At 37.9% G+C, this 23,540-nt stretch overlaps 1 long non-coding RNA gene across 1 annotated transcript in view; it reads right to left on the minus strand.

Moving 5' to 3' along the window:
- The window catches only part of LOC117284620, a 21,691-nt gene extending 1,041 nt beyond the window's left edge, over positions 1 to 20,650 (minus strand). The window contains exons 1-2 of the long non-coding RNA XR_004515715.1: positions 20,597 to 20,650; positions 19,745 to 19,875 (exon numbers count right to left, since the gene is read on the minus strand). This is a non-coding gene — a long non-coding RNA (uncharacterized LOC117284620). The remainder of the gene's footprint in view (positions 1 to 19,744; positions 19,876 to 20,596) is intronic.
- Positions 20,651 to 23,540: the final 2,890 nt, after the last annotated feature.

Genomic DNA, 23,540 nt, shown 5'->3' on the forward strand with positions numbered 1-23,540 from the left:
ATATGTAGTTTAATACATATGTGTGTATATACACATATGTATACATGGAGAGAGAGAGTCTTAGTTGCAGGATTAGGATTAAAAAAGTGATAAGGGTATACAAACATAAAGCGATACGTATTCACTGACATAAAAGGAATCTTGGAAGAAGAGTAAGTCTTTCTTATCATAGAACCATCAGTTCACTTTACCTGAGCTTTATGTATTCTGGCTTTCACTTTTTTTTTATTCTGCATCCTTTATCTAAGAGTTTCAACCAGTCTTATGACTTCTTCATTATGTATGAACAATGCCCTAACCTCTGAGGTCCAGATTCATAAATCTGACTTCCTCTTGGTATTGATCTCAGTGTTCTTCAAACATCTCAAAATTAATATCTCAAAGAAAGAAGACTACATTAAGTAGCACGTAGATCATGTGATTCTTTCTAGATATTTTGCTGACAAAATATGCCAGAAGACAGGTGAGGAATGTTTACAGCAACATTTTTTGTAATGATCACTGTAATATTCTAAATGATAAAAATAAATGTCCAGAACTTCACCCACATATTTTCAAGAGCATTTGGCTAAAGTAGACTGTTGTTCATGCATCTGTTTCTACCAACTCCTTCATGCTACTGCTTCCTACTCTATTAAATATTGATCCCGTTAACCAGGGACTCTTCAGTATATATCTAAGATATCTAAGTAAAATGACATTATTTTGACTTTCAAGGACCAAAAAACAGTCCTTTGTAAACATATGTTCTCACTGGCAAGTTATGGTGTTCTATGATAACCTAATGTGGAAATATTCCAATGAAATTGGAGGAGAGAGAGGGTTCCATGTCTCTAAAAAATGGACATGTATCCGCAAGCAGTTTATTCAAGAAACTTGGTTTTCCAATAATAGCTACACAATTGAGCACAGATGTATTTCCCAAGCATTTCTTCTAAAAAATTATGCAAATTATAAGAGCTTCACTATAAATTATCCAGTCCATTAATAGGAAAAAATAGCTAATGGATATAAAGAAGAGTACAAATTTAAATTGTAAAATGTGAGATTTTTGCCTCCTTTTATTCAGTTTAGACTACTTCATATCCCATATTGTTTTGGAAATCAAATTTAATGCATATATACATTATTAAGCCCTAGAGGGATTTTATGATATTGAATAACATTTCTCAAGTAGCTACACGAGCCCACTCAGAAGCATACGCAGAATTCCAATCACAAAGGAAATTTAAAGCCCACAGTGATTGAACTTTGAATTCAAGTTCAGAAAAATTTATTTGTCCCTGTAACTTTCAAAAGCATTTTCCAAAATACACCTGGATGATCACCCTGGAAGTGATTACTGATTCTCCGTGACTAGGAGGGTTTGTAAGTTGAGGATATCTTCTAGCCATCTCCAAAAAGAAGGACCTCTTCACATGCAAGCTGAGAATGAAGTTCTAACAGAGAAATCAAAGGTCAAGGGCAGAAACATCCAGACCTTAGTGAAATCACAGTGATTTACACCTTGCTTAAGCCATGATCCCACAGTTTGCCAACAGCAGAAGCTTGGGCAAGAAAACTGACCTTCCTATTTTTCAGAGGTTTCTGTCTGTCATAGAAGAATAAAAGTTCTTACCTTACAAGGATTTTATGAAAATTAAATGAAAAACAAACACATAGCAAGCATTCAACTTAATAAACTGTGATACAGACAAATCATTGAATACTTAGTAGGCTTATTTTTATTGTTGTTACAATTGGGATAATTATTACTACTCCATTACCTCAAATGACCAAAGACATTTTCCATATTAATGCTCAGAGGCTTTTTTGATATCATTTGTGATAGAAATAGCCTTCCCCTGTTCTGCATCTGTTATGCTAACTTATTAGCATATTACAAAAGTGTCCTTACTACAATGTACATTAGACCAGAAATCCTCTTGAGTAAACAACAACAACAACAACAATGTTAACATGTCCTGGGTGTCCACGGCAAGCCAGGCATGGATTCAAGGGCTTTGCACATGTTATCACACAGCCACTTCCTGCATCAGGTACTTGTGTTATACCCATCTAAGAAACTCATTAAAAGAATTCTACTTTATTTCTTCTGTCTACTGCTCAGACTAAGATTTGTTGTCTGGCTTACAGGAAAGTGAATGTTTCTCCTATTACTTGGATGGCAATGTGTACCAGGTGCCCAGATGGCATGGAGGAGGGGGTGTCAGGCAAAGACTATGGAGGCCGGTCAAAGTGTTGCATGGGAGGAAGCATGCACTGGGTCCTAAGGGATGAGTCAAGGCTCAACCAGGCAGAGCAAAAGCAGAAAAGGTGAAAGTAACACCCACCTTCTGGAAACTGAACATGCTTCAAGGTCTGACTTGAGGGAGTGATCTAGGACAGAAAGGCAGGCTCTGAGAGAAAGGGGAAGCCAGAGCCTCGATGGTGGATAACTACACACCAGGTTTAAGTTTGCAGTGATGCTTAGGGTCAGGGGCCATGGGATGCATCCGAAGTACTTAAACTGGACTTTCCTGTACATAATCTATTGTAGCAATCATTTAGAAGCATGGAGAAGGGAAACAATGTTATTAGACTCCAAGGTAAATTAAACCTAGAATAAATAAATGATGAGGAAAACCTGCAAGAAGTCAGTGGTAGAGGAGCTGGAAAAGAGGGATGCATTTCAGAAAGAGGAGGCTGAATGGGCAAGTGAAGTGGTTGACAGGATGTAGCTGGTAAACAGGAGTGGAGGACTCAGTGAAATTCCCAGCCTCCAGCACCGGGTAGATGGTGATCACAATAAAGCAAGAACACAAAAGGAGAACCAGGAAGCTTCTACTTTTTAGTTGCTGAGGTAGATAATGAGCCCAAAGAGAGAATTTGAAAATTTCCTGCCTCTAGGTTGACAAATGTTTAATCATTTAAAAAGGTCCTAGTGGAGGGGTTCCCAATGGACTCCAAGAATGGATCCTAACTGGGGGAACCTTGGTTTGAGTACGCTGCTACGACAAGTCACACAGACACAAAGTGTGAAATGACTACTGAAACACCTCTTCTGAGGGTGTACTGAAAGGAAACAATAAGTGGGGACAGTATAGTTTCCCATAGCCTTGTTTATAGTAATAAGAAAATGGAATAATTGTTTAAAAATAAGAAGTTATGATACACACCAGAGAAACTATTCACCTTGGGATAATAATCATTATTTCATAAATTTCTTTCACAAACTCATTTTGCATTGCCTTTTCTTCTTTTTAATCTCCCTGAGGTGCTATAAAAGACCAATATTATGTGAATGTCATGAGTTTGAATAATGGAGACACATTATCTTCCTTGTATTTTTTCCTCCCTCACCTCTTTGGTGACTCTCTTATTTTTGTGTATCTATTGTAGTGTGATGAATACCTAATTGTTCTCCCATGAGAGAAATGACACCTTAATAAGAGCATGCTAAATAGAAAAGTATGCATGAGGCAAATTTCTTTCTGAGGGATTTAGAGAAACGGAAAGGGCAATCCCTGTCTGATGCAAGAGGGAATTTGGGTTCTGGTTTCAGTAAAAAGGACTTGCATTTTCGAGTCCTTAAAATCTGTTAAAGGCCATTTGCATGGCCAAAGGAAGGCCACCTGATAAGACTGTCACAGATAAGCAGTCACAGGTATATATGTCTTGGGCAGAATTTCTGATACACCCTGACAATGAGGCAGTCAGCACACTTAAAATAGCATAAAATTTGAGGAAGAATTCACAGGCAACTGTGTATTTAAATAATTCATCTTAATATGAGAAAGACTTTTGTTAATAAACCAGAACATAAAGTTTATCTTCCCCTTTCAAAAAAAAAAAAAAAGCTGCAATGGCATAAAACACCTTTGGATAAGCCCTACTTGCATTAAAGTATTTCCCACAGTCTCAAATCTTTCTTGCTGGTGGAGAACTATGCTTCAACTCCTCAAGGTCTTAAACAACATCCACTGAACAGCCGGACATGTTAAAGGGAGAACAAATTTCTTTTCTTCCACCAGATGGAAATAAGAAATGTAAGTGTTGTACACACAGAAACAATATCTATGACTTAGAATTTTGTCATCCTATATCAGACTATGAAATAAGAAGACTCATCAGTGAAATACACCCACTGACGTATGGAGTCTCTGTGGGAAGACTGACACAGGCAACAGTTTTAAAAGTATCAGGGATCAGCAGAGCCACTGAGACCTCTGCCTAGCCACAACTGTGCTCTGCTAGGGGATTTGAGGCGTGAGCTGGAAAACAGAATTATTAGAAATGGATTCACTATCAGCTCTGTAACTCATGGAATTTTGATTGGATGCCTTGTTTGTATGCAGAGATATTCACAAACATTATAGTAATATTCAAAGTTGATTTTTAAAATGTTCTTAGTAGGAAAATTATTTCACTAGGGAGAAAAAAATAAATTATTTTTCTCTTTTTTTCCCACCCTTTCTCCCAGTTTCTAATTCTGACCCACATTCACACCCTTTGCCCTTGTGACTGTAACAACGACACATGATATTTCAAGGTGTTAATAATTTTAGAGAGCTTTCACCTTCATTATCTCATGTAATCGCCAACCAACTGAGGGAGATAGAAGCAGAAAGAGCTTAATGATGACTTAGCTGAGAGTTAGAATGAAAATTCCAATCTTCTGAATAAATTTTCAGTCCCCCCTCTTCTATGTTACACTATGACATTTTCATTCCCAATACTCCATGGATGTTAGCAAACTAGGGAAAGTACATGTCACAGATCTTTGTTTTCTGTATTCTTTTTCTGTTTTCCTTTCAACAGAATTAATACCTATAAAAACCATGAAAATGATACATAATTCTCTGTTCCTGTCCTCTCTATTTGAATCATAATAGATAGGCATTATATATGATTACATCAGGCAAGGAAAGTTAATCCTGACTTTCCTGTTTTGGCAATATACATAAATTAATTAGCCGCACACAATTAATTACCCACAAACTCGGTACCTTAAAACATCAGTGAATGTTTACTATCTCTGATATTTTTTCTGGGTCAGGAATTTGGGAGCAACCTGGTTAGGCAATTTGGCTTGGAGACATCTTTCATAAAATTGCAGTCTGGTATCAGTCACAACTGCAATTAGCTAAAAACTTGATAAAGGCATCAGACCTGCTCCAATATGGCCCCCTCACATGACTTCTAAGATGGTGCTGGCTGTCAGCAGGAGGCCTCAGTTCCTTCCCATGTGAGCTTTCATGGGGTTACTTGCAACCACAGCAACTGACCCAAGACAGTAAGTGGGAGCCTAAGTGCCACTTAACTACTACCTTGGAAGCTGTACCCTGTGAGCTGAACTGTGCTCTTTTGGCCAAACAGGCCTTGATTCAGCATGAAGGAAGACCACATGTGTAGTCACTAAAGCCATGTTATAGGCTGGTGGGATTTATCAAGGACTCCCCTGAAGGAGCTGCTAGACAGCCCATTGTTTCCAAGAAATCAGCATGTCATGGAAAGTTCTAAGCATCCTGCAAAAGGATGATGTCATATTGTATATTGTTGAAACTTTCCACATCATTCAATACCATGGCCTGAATGTTTGTGTCCTGTCAACATTTATATGTTGATCCATAACATCATGATATTTGGGGATGTGTTTGGGAGGTGAATAGGTCAAAAAGACTGATACATTATGGGATTAATACTCTCAGGAAATGAGAGAAGAAATCTCTCTCTCTCTCTCCCTCTCTCTCTCTTTCTCTCTCTTTCCACCCTCTCCACCTACACTGAAAGAAGACGGAGGCAGTCATCTATGAACTAGGTAGGGCCCTCACAAGAATCCACATGCTGACATCCTCATCTCAGAATTTCCTCCTCTAGAACTATGATAAATAAATATCTAATGTCTAAGACACCCAATCTATGTTATTCTGCTATTGCAGCCAGCATTGGTTGTAACATTCTTATTCTTCCTTTCTCCTGGAAGAAAATGTCCCTCAAACACAAAGCCACCATTCAGGGCACTCTGTGGAGTTCCTTGGCTTCTCTATTTGGAGAAGTTGATCAGCAATGGGAAAGAAGAAAGCAAATACACAGAACAAAGCTGAGATTAAGAGAGAAGATATATTTGGGAATTTATCTCAGTGGTTCCACTACCTGCCTCACAAGGGCAAGGTCCCGAGTTTTATCCCTGGAAAAAGAAAGGGAGAAGACAGAAAGCTGAGTTCCTGACTGTACTCAATTCGTTCAACTTCATTTGTTCCCTCTATAACCTTTTAGAGTATGTAAACCAATAAATTCCTACAAGAACCAAGACATATCATGTAAAAGTACGAGATCCAATGATAAATGTAACTGTATGGTTTGCTTTAAATGTACCAATAAAATTAATGGGGAAAAATAAATAAATAAATTGTCCTTTATGTATGTATTCTAATAGTTCTTATATTGTTCACACTACAACTCAAATGGAAAGAAAATAGAGATTTTGTGTGGTATGCTAGGGAGGAGAAAAGATACTTGATTTTTTCTAATCTGAAATAATTGTTCAGTCTTGCCTATATTTGCAAACATCTCCTATAGTGGACATGGGGTCAAACTGAGAAAAAAAGTTTTCATGGTCTGGGTCTCTGCAGTACAGATGTCCTTGGGATTCCATAGCCCATCTGGCTTTTTGTGTTTGGCTACCTGCTCGTTGTTTATCCTGAAACGTTTCTATCTGCAGCCCCTGGAGGGTGTAATCCATGAAATAACCTCTCACCCTTTGCACCTCAGTATGCCCCATCCTACACTGTCTCATCCTGCTCTTGCAGCCTACAGAATGCACTGAGCCTTGGCCACACTTTTCCTGAGGCCTACTGGACCAGGGAATCTCCCTCTGTCTTCTAAAGCTCTCTCGCACAATAAATAGGACAGATGCATCCTCAACACTTCCCTCAACTCTCTGAACACAACTAAATGGATGGTAGTAGCTCCCTTCTCTGGAAACTCTGTCCTCTCTCTTTCCACTATCAACCTAAGGCAGGAAAAAAGCAGTTATTCCTTTCCACCTGAGACCTCCCTTACGTAAAATCCTAAAACTGCTTCACTGTGAAAACTGAGGGATGAACTTTCAAACTTGTTGGATCATTGAAATGGTGACAATCATTTCCCCTTATCCTGAAACAATAAAGGAAGCCTTTAAAAGGAACAAAGGAATTGAGAGAAAATTTTGAATAGATAGACATAATATTTTTAGTATTCCTTGTTATGGTTGGACTCTGAAATGTTCCCCCAGTGCCTGTGTGTGGAGGTGTGTTCTCCAGCTGTGGTACTATTGAGAAGTGGTAGAATTTAGGAGCTGAGCCTATAGAAGTATGCTAGGCCATGGTATTGTGCTTGGAGGGAGTTCTGGGACCACAGTCCTTCTTTTGCTCTCCACTGCCTGGATGCCTTCCTTTGCCACATCCTCTAGCATGATGAACTGCTTCACTACAGATCCAAAGGAATAGGGTCAACAGTCATGGACTGAAATCTTTGAAAGTGGGAGCTAAAACGAATCTTCATCCTGTTGAGTTTATTTTCTTAGGTATGTTGTCACAGCAATGAAAAGCTAAACAACAGCATTTTTTAAGCAAGTTTGAGTTCTATAGTGTTGTTCAATAAGAATTACAATAGGCCATTATTTCAGGCTAAGCTCTTGAACTAAGCTTCAACAAACTTGGCCAAAAAATCAAAATGGGGTCACTTATGCTAGAGTTTTTGTGGCACCCATCTAAAACTAAGCTGATTACCCGACCTTCTGAAAAACCGGAATTAGAAAAAGAACAATCAAATCTTCCAAGTAGGGCAGCTTCAATAAGCATGATAATGAAGTTTCATCTGTTTTAACTCATACACAAAAACCTGAAATAATTTGACATTAACCTGCACTTATTATCCTATTTATCTATCTCTACCTTATGGGAAAAGTGACTTTGAAATGACCAGTTCTTCTTGTTACTGTTTTGTTTCTGCTTTCTTGAGCTTTTCTCTGTCTATTAAACCAATCTCTTCTCCTCAGCCCATTGAGCACTTATTCTACTTTATAGAATAATGTGTTATCAAATTCTAAAATTAAAAAATAAAGCCAACTAAAATCTTTGAACTAAATTGTTGTAATTTTTTCCTTCCTTTTCCTGTACAAATCCAGAGTCCTGTTTAATGCTACAGGTAGCAGAAAAACAGTCCAATGGCAGCAGTGATCCACTCAGCTAATTAGTCAATGGTGTACTGAACTTTTATTGACTCCAGCACATTTTCCATTGGGCTGTTCACTGTCTATGGAAAAAAAAAAGGCTGAACAGATAACAGTATAAAACAAAAAGAAAAAGAGAAGAAAGAAAATATGGTGGATTAAATATGTTCTCTAAAAGATGGTCAAGTGACTAATTCTGCCAGGGAGGAGACCAGGTTTCCTGCACCGTGATGAGAGATCTAGGCATCAGCACTGGAGTTGATGAAACAATGCTTACCAAGTTGATCATTTCATTAAATTTAAATCTCTGAACATTGTATCTTGTAAGCCAGAGAGTGGAGTGGGACAGGGATCATAAAAAGTTATATTTTGCCTGAAGTTTGGATTGTACAGAGTTCTAAAGACGAGGCACTTGGCAGGGGATTTAGCTCAGTGGTGCCACAGCGCAAGGTCCCAAGTTCGATCCCTGGTATCAGGAAAAAAAAAAAAAAACAAGAAGAAGAAGGTGATCAAAGATGAAGTGCAATCTTTGCTTTAGGTTACTTCAATATGTGAAGCAAGTGAAGTGATATTAGAATATACTGACAAAGACTTAGGGACACAGTGATACTTATTCTCTGTCAAACTCTAGTGCGGTTCTCCTCATAGAGCTCCAGTATTGTATGGACTCCTTTTGTGAGACATTCCATACAGCTATGCAGTCCTCCCAAAGACACCCAAGGGAGTTAGTTACGGGAGGCCCCAATATGCTTAAATCCGTTATAGAGAATGGTGTTGTTTACATAGGACATTCACACCTTCTCTTGTAGACTTTAATTCATCTCCAGATAACAGCGTAGCGTAAACACTATATAAAAAGTTGTCACACTGCATTATTTAGGGAATAATGACAAGAAAAAAGTCTGTACATGTTCAGCAAAAACTCAACATTTTTATTTTATTTTTTTAGACAGATTCTCACTATATATTCCAGGCTGGTCTTGAACTCACTATGTAACCCAGGCTGGTCTCAGACTTGAAGTGATCTTCCTGCCTTCACATCCTGAGTACTGGGATTATAGGCATGTGCCACCATGTCCTACAATACTCCACATTTTTCTCTAATGTTTTTGATCCACAGCTGGCTGAACCTATGTGTGTACCACTCACAGACAAATGAGCTAACTGTACTTCTATATTTAATGGTTGTCTCCATAAGGACATGATTTGTGTTGTCATATTCACTGTGGCTTTTTGTCTCCATTTCATAGCACAGCCTTGAGCATAAACTAAATGCTAAGTAAGCACTGTTGAATGCATGAATTTTTAAAGCTTACATGTAGCTAATATATTTCAGAAGTTCTCAATATTACTTAAGAATATATCCTAAGTAAATAGGAATGGATGCATGCACCTAATTATTTATAGAGATGTGCAGGGCAGATTGGTTTACCCTAAAAGAAATCCACAAACAACTGAAATTCCAATAGAATTCTATTTAAATAAATGATGGTAACGTCTTTAAAAAGGCCTGTGGGCAACCATTAAAAATGACAATACCGCCATCTGCCTTGCAAGCAGCTAGGTCCCAAGTTCAATCCCCAGTAACAAAACAAAACAGAAAAACTGACAATAGTTAAAATTATCACACTTTGGTAAACTTGTGTACACCCTAGTATATGTATCTAAATGTATACTCATACAAAAGCGATCATAAAGAGACAATAGCATGTTAATGGTGGATATCTTCAGGTGAAAAGATTCCAATTCATTCCTATTAACTTCTTTTTGTTTATCTATCTCCTCAATCTTCTACATTGATCTCAAACTCATCAGTGTTTCCTCATTTTCAACATCAATCCCCCAGAATCCTACGGGAAAGTCATGTCCAAGTGTTAAGTGAAGGTACTTGTAACTGGATGAACACACTGCATCTCTTCATCCTACTCACCAGGTGTGTCCAGAGGCAAAACACTAACAAGATATAAGCAATTTTTTGGCAAAGCATCTCTATATTGGTTTAGTGGCTGATCTGAGCTATCCCAACTCTAAATACCCCTTGTGCACAACCAAAAGTGAAAGGGACCTCACTGCCAATAGGAATCCTAAAGAAATAAAAACAGTGGGGCTGTGGGACTAGGGATGTTGCTCAGTGGCACAGCATGTGCTTAACATGCGTAAGGTCCTGGATTCCATCCCCAGAACTTTCTTACCACTAAAGGAAAAAATGAAAAAGTAATTACTGGGCTAGAGTATGGTTCATTGTGAGGCCCCAGGTCCCATCTGCAGCATTTACACACACACACACACACACACACATCATTGATGCTGACCTTTGCACCTTATAACAGCTAAATCCAATAGAGAATCACTGTCAAGCAGACCTAGAGCTTGCTCTTTCTAAAACATTTCAAGATGAGTCATCACTAAACTTTAAACTTCAGAAGATCAGGAACAGGTCTAGGAATTGTGTGCATAGTCTACAGAGTACAGTGAATCATCCAAAGCCACAAATGCAGTTACCAGGCTGTTCTTCCTGATGTTTTGGGAGGAGATACTAAAGACAGGAGATGAGGGGAAATATGATTGACACTTCCTGAGTAGAGAAATACTTGTTTCAGATACAGTGCATTCCCAGTCTAGGTCCTGGAAAGACCAGTTTAACTCTCTCCCATGCATTGACAATAGCTGCTCTCTCTTATCTGTGTATAGTCTTACTTCTTATCTACATAGTCCACTTGGGCCTAATCTGCAACTGGAAACTCATTTTTTAAGCCATGTTAATTCTGTTTAGTCTTCTGTGGATGCACTTTTAACTTATGTTTTCTGAAACACTCATAGTTAGAAAATCAAATTACTGATAAAATTCCTAACAAAATTATTGCTTCTGTAAAGTGATAGAAATGAAATGCCCTGATAATCCCTCAGGAAAATTGTTCCTTTGATAGTGTTTACCATTATTACCTAGCCTAAATTTTAGACACATCTTGCACCTCCCCCAAGACAGTAACACAATTAATCTGATTAAAAATGAACGATTTATATTTATAAATTGCTTCATTTTAGATTGATCAAAGCACTCCACCGATAACTTATTCTGATGTGGTATAATTTTTGCATTGCTTGCTGCTATCAAACTAAGTACTTTAATCCTTTTGGGTTTTTTAAAAGCTGAATTACAAATCACAGTGGCATGCAAAAGCAATTTAAGAATTTATTCTTTTGATATTTGGCTCCAGCTTGGTAATCCCTTTGCCAGGGTTCTTAATACAATCCCTATGATGGAAGCAGACCTAAACAAAACTTGTGCAAAGGAAATAAAACATGGTTTAGGAAAATGGGGAAGAGAAGGAAGAAGAGGAGGATACTAAATTAAAGTGTGCTATGAAAACTTAAATATGGATTCCAAGTCTTTTCAACAGAAAATGACTACTTTGCTATAGATTTAAGCAGACTCCTTCTCAGACCAGAAGACAAAAATACAGAACTTTTTCTTGCCACTTAACCTTACAGATCTTTTGTACCTTGCAAACTCACTTGATACTTGATTGCCTGGCTGCTGGCTGCCTAACACAAATTATGTTGTATCGACTGCAAAGAAAGGGTTGGCTCCCTGTGCATTCAATCCACCCACAATGTTTTGCAGGGGAGTGTCCGGTTCTCCAAGAGCTTGATTAAATAAACACTGAATTGAAAAGTATAGGCTCAAAAATTTACTTCTACCCAACACAAATAAAAATAAGCATCTAGAATTCAGTGCTTCTATTCTGCCCTTTACAAAATCTGAGGTGATTCTCTTTTCTTAAATAACAAATGCACTTTCATTCCCTGGCTTGATTTTTTTCTTAGAAATTTGCTGCTGATCCAGCTACAGAAGGAATTCTGAGGGACAAAGAGAGAAGTAGATTCCCTTTCTGGGCTGAGAGACAGCTATTAGCATAAACATAGGACAAGAAGAACTCCCTTTTCTTTTCTGTGTATATTTCCTGACATAGCCTGCCCAGATCTAGGAAGTGCTCATCTTTCATCAGATCTTGCTATTAAATGAGCACAATTTCAGAAACATCCTTTGGATCCAATAATTACTGGAGTCCTAGAGATGTTTTGAATCTGCCCAATTCTACAAGTCTCAAAACCTTTTAGTCTCAAAATGATTAGGGGCAACAGCTACAAATGTCATTTATTAATTATTTTGTACTTATAGGGTGATTTGAATTTTTAAAAATATTTCCATAACAAAGTGCCATAGAAATTAATTTTCTCACAACTCTGGAAACCAAGTGTCCCAGATAAAAATGTTAGTAGAGATTTCTTCTAAAACTTCCCTTCTTGGCTTATAGATGGGCACCTTCTGCCGGCTTCCTTACTTGGAGTCTTGGTATCAATCTCCTCTTCTTATAAGGACACCTGTCCCTATTATCTCATTTTTACCTTAACTGTGTATTCAGATTCTATCTCCTAATACATGCTAAGGTACTGTAGATTAGAACTTCAACATATGAATTGGATGGCACACAGTTCAGCCTAAGCATTAGCTCATTTTATACACTACGGATCAAAAGCTCAAGAAAAGAAAACTATGACACACCCAGCCACCAGGTGAGGTAGCTAAGACTGGATGCCTGGGTCTCGGCAAACACCATGCTCCATCCATAACTACCATTTGCTGCTACTCCAATAACTAACTCATGTTAGCCCATTTAACATTCACATGCCATGCATCATCTCTTTGAATCTCCTGAGCAAAACAAATAAGGTATTACTGTGGACCCATCTGGCCAATGTTTTATTCTGTGACTTTTCATTCATATTTTATTTTATTTTTAGCAGTACAGAGGTTCAAAGCCAGGGCCTCACACAAGCTAGGCAAGAGCTCTCCCACGAAATTATATCCCTAGACCTTTTTAAGTTATATTTTGAGACAGGGTCTCACTAAGTTGGCCAGCTTACCCTCAAATTTGCAGTCTTCCTGCCTCATCCTCCCAAGTAGCTGGGATGACAGGTGTATGCCTCCAATTAGCCATCTTTTATGGATCTCTACTCTGGAAATCCTGGAAGAGCGATGATAGGATATTTCTCTACAATTCTCCAGCAGCCTCCTCTTCAACCTTAACCTTCTCCCACTAGCTGCATTTGATATTAGAGCTGCAGTAAAACAATTTCACCAAAGCTTAATTCTCCAAGGGGTCTCAAATTTTAGCTACAGCTCAGAAGCAAGTTCATGTAAGACAGCACTAGAGCAAGGATGTGATCCTAACTGATCTCTGTCAAATCTCAATTGTACATCTGAAAGTAAATGGATGAATCTGGGAATGAAACGAAAGACTTATCAGTGAAGGGCTTAAAGATGTAGTGATATTTCTGACTCCCTTTCTAATCAACCTAATAGGAAAGCATTTCTGTCCCCACCATTCCAAAGTACCTAGGTGCCCTTTGTGTTTTAAATACCGAAATTCTATTTCTTGGGAGAGTTTGAAAATAGAACTAAAGCATTTGAATGCATAGTGGCAGATTCTTCAAAGACAAATAAAGTGAAAGTGACTTGTTCATGAATTTATGTTTGGTGCACACAAAAGTTTTCTATGCATGTATGCAGAAGTCAAGAGAACTGCCTGGAATCATATTAAGGAGAAACATCTGTTGATCTCTCCTGGGCCTCATTTCTCTCACCTATAAAATGTGGGCTAGACAAGATAATCCTTAAGATTTTTATAGCTATAGCTTTTTATATACAAACTGAACTTTTGAGGTGTTTTTTTTTTCAATTTTCTCCTCACCAATTCTTCAAAGATGCAGTTGGTGCAAAATGCATGTACTGAAAACCCTTTTCCCTGTACTAACTAGGCCTGTTTTGCCCTCCCACATTCCCTAAATTTTCCACATCACTGACTGGGGCAGCAGGGACAGACTTTATGGTACAGGAGAAGGATGGAATCCTTTGGGAAACAAGATTAAGACAGCAAGAACAAAATGTTTAGAGCAATGGTGGCTAAATCAGAGACCAGACTAAGATCTCATGCCTATTTTACAAGAGGCACACATCCAGTAGGAACTAGGAGTAGCAAATTTTAGATTTGGATCCATTAATTCATAACTAGGAAAATAAAGCTAAGATAAAGCAGATTAGAATCAGAAGAAATAGAGGCAGAAGTGACAATGTATGGATGAGTATCCCTCCCAAATGGGGAGGGTGGTATTCACACATGCATATCATATTGTTTTGTGTGTGTGTGTTAGAATTTCTTTGATACTTTTTTCTTTCCTTTCCCCTACCCTCCTCCCACTTCCCCTATCCCTTTAGACCTTTTCTTCCTGTTTCACATTATCAGTTATATATTTTGATACTTATTTACAATTTTAGTTTTTCACACCAGAGAAACTATTTAGTATTTACACACATGTATCCTACTTATTTCACTTAAGAGAGTGGCCTCAATATACATCCATGTAGCTATAAATGTCTCTAGTTTCTCATTCTTTATGGCTGAGTAGTATTCCATTTTATTTTTTTAAAAATGGTCTCCAGTTGATGGGTATTTGGGCTGTTTCCAAGTTTTAGCTATTACAAATGTGCCACTATAAACATGAGTGTGCATGTATCATTGTGTATGATTCTATTAATTCTATTGGGAAGATAACCAGCAGAGGGATACTTGGGTCAAATGGGACCTCTAATCCTAGTTTTTTGAGGTATGTCCAAATTGATTTCCACAAGGGTTGCATCATCAACAATGGAGAAGGGTTCCTTTCTCCCCACAATCCCAACAGCATTTGTTTTTGGTTGATTTCTTTTTTCTTTTTTTCTTTTTTTTGCTTGATTTCTTGATAGCAGCCATTCTTTCTGGGGTGAGGTAGAATCTCAGTGTTGTTTTCATCTTCATCTCTCAAGGAAAAAATGGAAATAAGGTCTTTGTAAATAAGGAGGGATGGAGGGGTTTAAGGGAGGGCAGGGGATTGGGGAAAAAAATAAGAACCAAGATACATCATGTAAAGTTGTAAGTTCCCAATGATAAATGTAACTGTATTGTACACCTAAAATGTAACAATAAATTTAATGAAAGAAAAAAAATGAATTTATTTTTTGAGCCAATTACTGTGGTGCATACTATATTTCCACCATTCAGGAGGCTGAAGCAGGAGGATCATGAGTTTGAGGCAAGCCTGGGCTGTGGAGCAAGATCCTGTCAAAAGAAAGAAGAAAGAAAGAAAGAAAGAAAGAAAGAAAGAAAGAAAGAAAGAAAGAAAGAAAAAGAAAGAAAGAAAGAAAGAAAGGAAGAGTAAATACACCAAAAGTATAAATAAGGATCAAAATATATAATTGATAATGTGAAAGAAAGAAAGAGGGAGGGAGGAAGGAGGAAGGAAGGAAGGAAGGAAGGAAGGAAGGAAGGAAGGAAGGAAGGAAGGAAGGAAGGAGGGAAGGAAGGAAGGAAGGAAGGAAAGAAGGATATATGTTTCACAGCACTTTTAGGTTCATAGCATCTTTAGTTGAAAGATACATCAGAGAGTTTTCCCTATAATCTTGTTCCCACACTTGAACAGTCTTTCCCTTTATCAAATTTGTGACTGTGTAAGTACACTGACAAATCATAATCACCCAAAGTCCATAGTGTGCATTTGGGTTCATGCCTATGAGTTTGAACAAATATAATAATAGACTTACCCACTGTTACAATGTCACACAGAAGACTTTCACTGTCCTAAAATTCTTCTGTGCTCTGCATCTTCATTCCTTTCCCACCCTTAACTGTTTGCAGCTACAAATCCTTTTACTGTCTCCATAGCTTTGATTTTTCCATTATATAGTGTGTTACTGTGATGGTTAATCTTGATTGTTAACTTAATGGGCTTGACAGATGCTTAAGGAATTAGTAAAGCACATTTTTTATGTGTCTGGATGAGTCACAGGGCCATGACCTTGGGAACATCATCAAATTCCTGATTCCATTCTTTCTGGCTCTCCCTTTATACCATTAGCTTAGCAACTTTCCTGTGCTCCATCTCACTACATTGGACCCTTGACTTAAGAGCTCAATAAGAAATAAAGGAAATACCCAGAATGCATTCTTAACCTCCCAAGAACCTCTTAATTAACCTTCTCATAATAAAAAGGGGTTGTATAATATGCAAGAGTTACCAGAAACACCAATAATTTTCCTAGTGTACTCACCAAAAAGTTTTAAAATGTGCTTAGTTTGCCAGAAACAACAATTTCATACTGTATTCACCAATGAAGTTGACATATTTGGCTTTCAGGAAGGGAGGATGAAATGGAAGGTGATTATTGTGTGGAAGGAGAGTCCCCTTCCACAAGGACATCAGAAATCTGGCTCTCTGGTGTCCTTTCTCTCCTCGGAGAGTCTGTAACCCACTAGGACCTGTTCTAGATCACTAAGTCTCAAGTTTTCAGAACTAAAACCTGGTCTAAGGTTGTCTGTTTCTGTGTTTTCTTTAATACTGTTCTATAGTATGATATTACATAGTCAATAAGCAAGTGAATGCAAAGATTGGCTTTCTCTCTGTCTGGGTGGATCTTCTCTATAAATGTTTGTAGCTTTGTCCATTTTTTCAGGATTTCTTTTGTTTCAGAAGAACTTTAATGCACTAATTGTTGATATCCCCCCCTCTTCAGAAGGCTCCTCAGTTGCCATTCTCTGTTGATCAGCCAGAAGTTGCTGAAGTTCCTCTGTAGATAATTCCTCTCTTAACACAAGTTGTTTATATGTGAGGCTGATCATAACTCAAGAGTTAACTGTGTGATATTTCTCTGTCAGAACTAGCTGCCCATAGACTGAAACCTCTGAAACTGTGAGCCAAAGAAACTTTTCCTTCTTTAAATTGAGGGTGTCAGATTTTCTCCCAGCAACAGAAAAGTGACTAATGCAATATTAATATTAGCTTCTTGAATCATTAAATAGCTTATTTTTTCCTTGCTGAGTAATATTTCTTGTTTGGTGTACCATAGTTTATTCATCTATTATCTATCGAAAGACAACTTGGATACTTTCAAGGTTTTACTGGCCATCTGTGGCAGGCTGTATTTTTCAAAGATGCCCACTGCAATGTCTCCTGTTGTTAAGTTTTTCCAGATATTGACACTAAGTTTCATCAAAACATGGTAGAAATGCTATGAAGATTAAGTTATAAATGACACAGCTCTCAATTTGTTCACTGGAGCCCTGGTGTGGGCATCCTGAGATGCCTTATACATGTCAAATGGAACCTGCAATGCAGTAAGAAAGTTCAAACTATCCCATAAAAAGATGATACAAGAAAGTACTAAAACCGTGTCATGAGACAAAGATTCAAAGCAAGTATTCAAGCCATCCTTAACCACCAGAGTGGAGTGTACCATAAAATTAGCTGAAAGAGGAAGAAAACACTAGGGGAGGATTTACAGATAGCTCTGCATGCTTTGAAGGCACCATTCAAAAGTGGACAGCTACAGCACTATAGCCCCTCCCCAGGACATCCCTGTAGGACAGTGGTGAAAGAAAATTTTCATCATGGACAGACATGTGGGAAATACACCATATATTTTCCCTGGAAGAAAAAATGGCCAGATGTATAAGTATATCCTTATTCATGGGGTGCAGTCAATGGTCTGGTCAGATGGTCAGGGACTTGGAAGAAACGTGACTAGAAAATTCGTGATAGAGATATTTGGTGTAGAGGTATATTGACAGGCCTCTCCATATGGATAAATGATGTAAAGATATTTGTATACATGTACCCTCAACAGGTGAGGATAGTGACCTCAACAGCGGAGAACTTGAATAACCAAGTGGATAAGATGACCCATTCTGTGGTTAGTAGTAACCTTTGATTTCAGCCAACCCTGTCATTACCCAATGGGCTCATGAAAAAGTGGCCATGGTGGCAGGGATAGAGGTGTGCATGGGCTTATTAAAATGGACTTTCACTCCTCAAGACTTATCTGACTATAGCCATTGCTCAGTGCCCAATATTCAAGCAGCAAAGACCAACACTGAGTCCCCAATATGGCACTATTCCCTGAGACAATCAGCCTGCCTCATGGTATCAGGTTGATTACACTGGACATCTTCCATAATGAAAAGGGCAGTGTTTTGTAAGGACACTTATACTGGCTATGGCTTTGCCTTCCCTGCACACAATGCTTCTGCCAAAACTACCATCCAAGGAGTTGCAGAATGCCTCATCCACTGTTATGGCATTCCATACATTTCACAGCATTGCTTTTGAAGATGGAACACATTTCACAGCTAAAGAAGTGAGCCAATGTGCTAATGTTCATGGAATTCACTGATCTTACTATGTTCCTCACCATCCAAAAAAATTGGATTGAGAGATAACTGGAATGGCCTTTTAAAGATGAAGTTACAGTGCCAACTAGGTGTTAATACCCTGTAGGACTGTGTCAAGGTTCTTGAAAGGTATGTATATCCTTTGAATCAGTGTTTACTATATGCTACTGTGTCTCATAGGCAGGACTCATGGACCCAGGAATCATGAGGTAGAAATGGAAATGGTACCACTCACTCACCATTACACTTAGAGATCCAATAGCAAAAGTTTTGCTTCTTATCCCAAGACTTTATTCTCTGTTGGCCTAGAAATCTTAGTTCTAGAGGGAGGACAGCTTGTACTAGGAAACACAAAAATGATTCCATTGAACTGAAAACTAAGACCCCCCCAATCATTTTGGGTTCCTCGAACCTCTGAGTAAACAATAAAAAGGGAGTTATGAGGTTGACAGGGGTGATTGATTCAGACTATTGGGGGAAATTGGACTATTACTCCACAATGGAGAAAAGGAAGAACACATTTAGAGTGCAGGAGATCTCTTAGGATATTACATACTATTACCATATCTTCTTATTCAGGTGAGTTGAAAACTGCAGAAACCCAATCCAGACAGGATGATAAATAGCGCAAAACCTTCAGAAATGAAAGTTTGGGACACTCAACTAGGAGTACCAAGACTTGCTGATGTACTTGCTGAAGGCCAAGAGTAAACAGAATAGGTAGTAGAAGAAAGTAGTTATAATACCAGCTAAGAACACATGACCAATTACAGACACAAGGATTGTAATTGTTCTCCTAGTTTAATATGCATATGTATATATACACATATATTAAGCATGTACCCTTATTTCCCTACTTTGTAACATAATATTGATAGACTTAATATTGGTTCTTATATATTGTTAAATCTATATTATAATGTTTAAATTATGAAATGTTAGGACTGAATATCCCCAAAAGAAAGTTTTCCTTCTATTCTGAGGAGGTAATCAGTATGCTTTATTTGTATGCAGGGTAGTTGTATCATGTTAGGCATATGCACTTGCTCTTGCATCTGGAGACTAAGTATATGTTTGGTTGTCAAATTGACAAGGGGTGGATTGTGATAGTTAACTATACTGTCAATTTAAATAAAAATGCCTAGCAGATTGGTTTAGCACAGTTCTTCATGTGTGTGGATGATTGATTTCCTGAAGAGAGAAGACCTACCTTGGATATGGGTGGCCCCAATCGATAGGCTTTAGCCTGAATAGAATAAGAGGTAAAAGAAGAAGGAAGTCTTACTGTAGGAGCTCCAATCTTCACTGTCACCTTTGGATATCTGTCTCCAGGCTTCCAGTGAAGACTCTTCAGCCTTTTCCAACACAGGCCCTTCAGCACTCTGATGAACTTGCACAGAACTCTGCACAGAGCCCCTGGGCAGGATGAGAAGTAAGTTGGTCTACAATGATACAGAAAAGGTATTGCCAGGGGGAATACTTGCTAAATCTTAGAACTGTTTCTACTCCTATCAAAAACATCTTTTGCTTCCAAGAAAAAGGCCAAAGCTCTATCTCATACAGAGGCAGGACTCCTCTCCTTTGGCCTTAGCATTTGGGGCTGGAGACACTGTTTGTGGAATGAGGCAGAGGAAATGAGCCAGCATGAATTTCAGGCCTGCCAGAGCTTACAATCTTAATGTAAATTCAACAATTAGCAATGCCTCCGCTGGATAAAATTCTGCTCATTGAGGTGTTGGATGGAAAAAGTCACTTCCATTTCTCTGTTATTATCGTGTTCTCACTTCACTCAACTCATAACCTTGAGCTCACACTTAAATGCTCTTGGTTATACATTTAGTAAGGTGGCACCAGAAGGTAATGCTCTGTCTAATCCAAAATAGAACTAGAAAGTGGATGGGTCAATGAGGGGGAAGTGAGAAGGATTAAGATATGTGATATATGGGATATATCAACTCCCCAGGATGAACTCATGTATTAAGTATCACAAACCCCCTTACTAATAAATAATAAAGTTGAGAAAAGCTTAAGTAGGAGAAGAGTTTTTAAATATAAGATACAGACTATCATCAGCTTCAAAAACTAACTAGGTTAATGAGAACAGTGCATGCCAAGAGCATCCAAGTAAGATACTTACAAGAAAAAACAGCTCTAACATGTACTTGTCAAAAAGTGCACAGCAGCTGTTGTTCTGTAATAAGAATTTTGATATTATCCTTTGAAGACATTTGATGAAGACACAAAACAGATAAATACTGAATATCAAACCTTTCCAAAACATTGAAATCTCTTTGTTTTATTTTATCACTTTCAGTCTTCTTTTAAGGAGAAAGAAAAATGTACTTATAGATGTGTATGTGAATATTCTCATCAAACACATCAGAAAGAACATGATAATATGGGAATTTGGGAGACAAGACTTAAAAATCTAAAGACTACACATACTATACACAGTAACTTATTACTTGAAGAATTTTCTCTAAAATTTTTCTCTACTATTTCCATTGTAATTGTCATCAATGATGCAAGCTGTGTTATCGTCCACAAATTTAGAAACAGGTTGTATTCAGCCTCTTGATCAAATACATATCTTAACAAGTCTGGGAGTAAATCTTGCTATCTCCCTCAAACATTCCTCTCCATGACTTATCCTTACTCGCTTCCATAAAATATTCTCATTTTCTATCAAGCTCTGTTCTTCTGGATGCAAATCAGACAAGATCAATATTTTAAAATAAAGCATCTTTCAATTTTCCTCTGTCAAACACCCATTTAGCCTGTATCTTTGGATTCCCTCCAAAGCAGGGCCTGAGAACGAGTCTGAGTACAAATTGTCTTTGGGAAGTAGTCCCAGGAGGCAGGCACAATACAACTCTGGGAAGCTAAGCAGTGAAGGGAGGAAGGCAAATAAAAGTGTGTTAATGAGAGAGTTACTACTTGAGCAACTGTGCCAAGATCCACTCCACAGTACATAATTGTCCCACCAAGGCATATTGGCTCACTCCTACTGTGTGAATATCCCCACCCAAACACACGTTGAAATAAAATTCCCATTTTGAAGTTTTAAGAGGATGGAAACTTGTAATCTGACTGGTGTTTGGTGCTGTGACCTTTAGGAGGAGATGAGGTTAAATGTAGCCATAACAGTAGGGAACTAACCCAACAGGACCATGACTTCATAAGAGGAAAGGCCTGAGCTAGAATGTTGTCTTGGCATATGATGCACTGCTTCAAGATCCTGTGGAGCCCCACCAGCAAGAAGGTGCAGCTGCCTGCCTCCTGTGAACCCAGTAAATCTTTACCCTTATAAGGGGCTCAATCTGGTTCAGTATCCCTTATTGTTTGAAAGTTCAACCCTAGACTTTTCTTGATTTCCCAAAGTTTCATGCCTGCTTGCATTTGCTTGAATAGGGAACACTCTTGGGACCAGAGAATATCTGCTGGTTAAAAACAAGAACAAAAACAAAACAGAAGCTTGAGGAAGAAGAGTCCTTGATGTGACTGGGAATTACTGATGAGGCTGCAAGTGACTTCAGAGAGGCCTGGAAGACCACCATAGTGCCTATAATAACATATAACTAAAACTCCCAATGCTCAGCTGTACACACAGTAAGTAGTTGTGCTTGTTGAATTAATATTCAAATATTATCTCCCCCTTATTGTCTAACTGAATTATTATCCCTATTTTTATATTTTCCCAGCTAGAACCTTTAACCAAATCATTCATTTATATACCTTTTAATCTGTACGAAAACCTTCAGGTCTTTCTGCAAACACTTGTTTTGAACCCAATTATCTCAGAGCTCTTCTCTTTCTTATGCACTGTCATAGTAATTTATTTCAAATGAGCAAACAGCTCCAGCTCATGGTCCTCATTTTGCATATCAGAAAAAGAAAACTTGGATATCTGTCTCAACCATAGGGCTATAGAAAGGGTTTATTTTTTTCAGGGATTTTTAAAATGTTCAATTTTTAAATTCACATTATTATTTCCTACATTTTCTAAAAAGAAAATGTGTTCTTTTATTATTAGCCTTTTATTAATCAGCAAATATGAAGGTAGGAAATTTCATCGCAGCTAATTTTGATGGTTTTATATGTAAATCACAATGGCTGCTTTGTGAAGGAGATTGTACTAAACTCCATAAAGAGCTACAAAAAAAATTACACATACCAAAAAAGGGAACTACCACCCAGATACTCCTTTTATTTTCCGTATTAGACACTATCAATTCTTCTTTCTCTTATCACATTGTTCTCTTCTACACTATGTTAGTTTATTGGCACATGTGTGCAGTACATACTGTTTACATCCCTTATATGGAATGGGTACCTGCACATAATGCAACCCTGTTCCTTTCTTCATATCCTTTCCCTCTTTTCCCTCCCCACCCCACCTATAACCCTTGATGATTTGGGGAACTGTAAGACTTCATATCAATCTTCAAAGTATTTTTCTATTTTACAGTGACTTATTCAATGTGTCTGGCCTATCTAAGTATTTTGATATGTGTTGAGGGTTTAGGGATATCATTTTCATGCTGTGGTATGGCCAAAGTATACCATTTTATTAAAAGGCTGGATAAGTCACTTTACAGTTACTGGTGGGAATATACTGTACAGAAGTGTCTCTCTTCTGACTCATATTTTCAATGAACCTGATTTTGTATTGCAGCAATAAAAAGGACATAATCCTTAAGTAGGTCTCAGAGGAGCTTCACTGATTTATGGAGTAGGCTTCAATCTTAGGTGCAGATTTAATGAGAGCCACATGAGCATAAAGCGTGTCAACATCTGTGGCAGCAGATAGCTTTGGAAAATCAGAGGTATTCCTTATGTGAATAAGATAGATCCAGACATGTGTAACTGTCAGGATAACTGGGGGAAAAGGAGGAATGAAATATTTTTTAAAAGACAACTGGTACAGAAAATATTGATCCATTATGTACTTTTTGTTGATTCCTGAATACTCCCCAAAAGGAAAGCATGACATGGATAATTTATGTACCTATTAAAAGTAATCTTCCAAGCATGAATGGTTGAAGGATTATAATTTCTTCCCTCCAATCATTATAGGTCCC

The sequence above is a fragment of the Fukomys damarensis genome, unplaced genomic scaffold (assembly GCF_012274545.1).
Source record: "Fukomys damarensis isolate Sample0158 unplaced genomic scaffold, DMR_v1.0_HiC HiC_scaffold_38, whole genome shotgun sequence".
Classification (NCBI taxonomy): domain Eukaryota; kingdom Metazoa; phylum Chordata; class Mammalia; order Rodentia; family Bathyergidae; genus Fukomys; species Fukomys damarensis.